Genomic DNA, 4831 nt, shown 5'->3' on the forward strand with positions numbered 1-4831 from the left:
TTGAATCTGGAAAATAAAAAAATATTAATAAATAAAACCAGAAAAGCAAAGTTTTCTTTCAAAAAAACCCACCACACTCATCCAAATTCTTCATTTATGGTTGAACCCAATGATCTAAAAGGTCTTTTCTAATCTAAATGATTCTATGATTCTAGTAAATAACAATAAAGATGACATACAATATATCATTTTCCAGCAGAAGAAACATGTCTTTCACAGATAGCATGACTAGAAACAGAGGCTTTGGGGACCCACAATGATTACATTGCATGATTTGTAAAATGGCAAGTGTGTAAGCCTGCAAAAGAAACAGCAGCAGCAGATTTATTTGGATGGATTATAAACTTTAAAATAAGTGTTTATCAAAATTATTCTCTCCTTCTAAATAGACGGATAGCTTACTACTGTTACGTTTTAGCTTTTTAAGTCAGTCCTGAAAGGTCCAGATTTACTAGGTGGTTTGAGGTTCCAGAAAGCCTGCATTTTGAACAGAAGCTGAAATTTTGAACTAATCCAGTGACATTAGGAACAGGTATTTTCAGGAAAAGCTTTGATTATTGTACTCATTGTGAGTTGAAAGTACCAAGAATTTCAGCAAACTTTTGTAGATCGGCATTGGGGGCATATATGTATGTGTCTGTATATTCTGTATATATCAGAGACAAAAAATTACAGATTCGTGGCATGAGAACAGTAATAAAAGCAATGTGTTTTTAGGAGAGAGGAGAGAGTCAAAGTTTTAGGTAACTAAAGCATGAAAAATCCTCACAACAATTTGTATATCTATCTTCTGATTTGTGTCTATCCAGAAGACAGAATCAGAATTCTGATTCAGAACTGAGTCCTTAATAACTTGCATGAGCAGCAAGTACTTTTATAAAGAGATAAAGAGTGATTTCCCTTTTCAAAGCATGACTGTGCTGCCTACAGAAGTTATTTTTGTGGGGTTTCTAGACTAGATTCTGTTAGGAGACAGATGAACATTTAGTCTCCCTTACAAAGTTAATAATACAATTTTCTCTGAAACTTCTTTTTATAAAAGAAAGAAGCATTGCACTTCTTTTTGGAGAACTTCAAAATGGTGCAGGGAGTAAGAGGCTACATAAAGTTGGGAAGCTGAGGGACAGAAGGGCTCAGCGTGTTCTCCATGGAACTTCCCTGTGAACTTGCAGCACACTTGATAACCAAAACCATGTCATCTGAGTCTTCTAAACCAGTAGGTGCTGCTATCTCTACTTCTCCAAATATTGAATTTATGTTTTCAGCTACATGTAGAATAGCTAATGCACTGGTGCCAGTCAGATGCTTTATATCACCAAACCCCCACAAGCAAATTTGTTTTACACAGCAGTTGAATGAAAAACATCCTGTAGAGAGTGCGAACGCAAGGGAATGAAAACAGAAAACAGCGCTAGCAACATGATTTAAATTAAGTGAACATTTATACCTCCAAGACATTGCATTATTGCTTCTTACACTTAGTGGGAAAAGCTGTAATTTACATGTACAATATTTTTAACATCATCTATTAATAAGATGTGTATAGTTTAAATTGATACTGGAAAGAAAAGACTTATTTGAGAACATATGCTGCAATAATTAAAATGCTATTATGCTGACAGTGCCGTTCTTTGAGGAACTTGTAACGTCTGTATTGGCTGTGATAAGCATTGATTATCTAGAGTGATATAAATATTTGGGGAGCTAATAACAATCAGGTAGAATTTCAGTGCATGCTATAGGCAGCCGAGATAAATCACAGGAAGCCTAGATCAAAGCTGGTTTGTGAATAAGCTTGTTTTTACTTAATGTACTTAATGACTCAATATAAAGCACACACACAGAAAACTCTTCAGAGATTTAAAGCACACGGAAATGCCATAAAAAAAACATCCCATCCTGTGCAGCATTTCTCTACATCTGTAGAATCTCCCTATGCAGCGAGAAGGATGTCAGCACACAAAGAAGGGAATTAATTCAATCCATCAAGTACTTACCATGTAAATTTACCAACATTAGGCATTTCTTTGAATTATTAAAACTTTTTTTAAAGCAGGAAAAAAAAAAACAAAACCCATGGAACTTTTATCCCTTCCCCTTGAGGAGGGTAATTTAGTGATGCAATAGGTCAACTGACTGGGTCAGCTGCCTCTTGGTTCTACCTCAAGTATTTATTTATTCTGACTTACTTTCATTAAATTGCTATAGACTGTAATAAGGGTTTATATGACCCATTGTGGTCCTTTCTAGGTGCATTTTCTCTTCCCCACTCTGATGTCCCACTATATAAACCTCTGGTTTCTTGGTCCTGGTCCTTAACATCCCAAAAGCTCTCTGGATTTCTGGAGGTGATGCAGGCTTGAAAGAGACCTGATGAGTCAAGATGGCCTCGACTTCAGTGAGGTTGAAAGGGCATGACTGAAAGCAGGATCTGCTCTCTATAGTCATTAAGGAGGACTTTTATTGCTCACATTTCCTCCTTTGCACATAAGACAAAAGCTCATTCCTGTCAGTGAGTGAAAGAGAGCCCCAGAAGCAGCTTGGGAAGCCCCACAGCAACGTGTGCTGCCATACGGGAGCAGGGCTAGGATCCGGCCATGGATCCTGGCTGCCAGCACTCCACTGCTCCTTTAGAAACCAGTGCTGGCAACAAATCTGGAGCCTGCTGCATTAGTGAGATTTTGGCCCCAGTGATAAAATAGGAGCTTTTTGCTGACAATTATGCAACCAAGTTTTTACCCTGAGTGACTGAATCCAAACATTTATCTGATTTCAAGTGAGTGAGAAGCCCTCTATTGACTACCCATCCCCGTAGGACTTCCCACATACTTGTGATCAGGAGAGAAGCCCAGTTTATGTAAACCTTTGCCCATGAGTCAGGGTTGAGTAAACAAAGACTTTTCCATATTTTCTGCAAGCATTCCACTGTTAATACACAGCATGCAACATTTGTTTCTTATTAAGCAGTATTTTCATTTCTTTGCTCTTGTAATTTAGGTCTTTCTAACACTCTTTGTTCCCTTTTTTTAAGCATTGCACTAACTTGCCTCCCTGTAACCTCTGTACAGCTTTCTCTGTGATTGTTGTAACAATTTGTCCTATTCCAAAGCACAGGGATTAATTGCATCTCTAGTTATTATCTTGTCCTTGTTTCTTTCAGACTAGTGGCCTCTGAATTTTATTTTTTTTTCAAAACAGATAGAAGACTAAAAAGACATCATCTTCACAGTAGCATAAAGTAATGTTCTGTAGACACAACAATGGCTGTTTATTGCACCTTGCATAAACTGCTTTCATTACCTTCAGATTACTGGTGTTATTCAAAAACATTCATTTACAGCAAAGACAGTCCATGGACAGTTATTGAAACTCTTATACACGGCATTTTGTCCTAGACTACAGCAAAATGTATTATACTCTTTGTCTATTCAAAAATAGATTCATTTTCAAAAGAAGCTTCTGTTATTTACACAGTTTTGATTATCTTAATACTATGATGGGTTTTGTTAATCTAAATTAAATAAACTTATAGCAATGTAACTGAAGTGAATCTTGTAACTTAGTGCAATAGCAGTGTCACCATAAACATATTGCATTTTTGCTCAAAATATAGGAAAATTCACACTCTGTTGGCCACACAGTGTAGTTTGCATGAAAGCCAAAAGGATTCACGTTATTTTCCACAGGGAAAATAACTGCAGTCGGGCCATGGCAGCATGGTAGTAACAATACATGGGAAGATAGGTAGCCTCGGAGACTATTTTAAATGGCTGGTTTCTGTTGTTTTGGGGTTTTTTTTTATCCTCCCTATGTATTTTTCAAGTGCTTCTGCAACAATAATGTTACTGGTCTTGCAAAGGACCCAAGACAAATTAAAGAGCTGATTACTGGCTATTTATTGCAGAGTATCACACAGAGGTACAGCCAAGCTGGGGCCTTACTGAGGTGATGCTGGGAGGGGGAAAGGGTCCCAGTAACTACTGTCTCTCTGTCACTTAAAAGACACCAGCTGAGAAGGTAGAAAACAGCAGTAAAATGTAGAAACCCCATATGTCCTGATTTTTTGTACACTTCACAACAGAACTATAAAATATATTTCTAGAATGATACTAGTGCCACTTCTGTCTGTTAGTTTCTAAATTAGTTTCTTTGCACATTGTATTTTTCAGGAAGTTTACATTTATTGTTCCATTATCATAAATGGTATAAGATTGGTTAATTCTATGTTTCAATTCTGATAATCATATTTTAAACACGTAAGTGTTGCTACATTTCATACAGCTTCCCACTACAAGACAAGATTCTTCAGATTCTACATATGCTTAATGAATTTTCTCAACAATGTGGAAAGTAATTCTGTTTGCATGTTATAGGGGCATGGAAATTCACAATTGGGTAGATATCTCTAATTTCCCTCTCATACAGTTACAGAGTGCATTGAAGGCTTCATAGGTTTTTTTCCACATGCTGGATAACTCCTATGTATTCCTGTTATGCTAATGATTGCTATAATTTGAGACTGCTTTTCTAAGTACCAAAGATGTCTGAATGCATTTGTTTCTAAACAAGAGAGAGTCTGTGACAAACACATACTGAATAGCAAAAGGAGGCAGAGAGACCAGGGGATTGGAAACTAAAAAAGAAAAAAAAGAAAAAGAAACAATACATAGCACAGCAGCCTATCTGAATGACCTTGATACACAATCTGCTATTTAGCTATATACAGGGCTTCAGCTATTCATTTTCTCTTACTTCTTTCGGATGATGCCACCTCTGTTAAAGAAAGAAATTCGGGGAGAAATAATTAGATTTTGTCTGAAAGAGTGACTTA

This window comes from Corvus hawaiiensis, chromosome 9, assembly GCF_020740725.1.
Source record: "Corvus hawaiiensis isolate bCorHaw1 chromosome 9, bCorHaw1.pri.cur, whole genome shotgun sequence".
In the NCBI taxonomy this organism is placed as follows: Eukaryota; Metazoa; Chordata; class Aves; order Passeriformes; family Corvidae; genus Corvus; species Corvus hawaiiensis.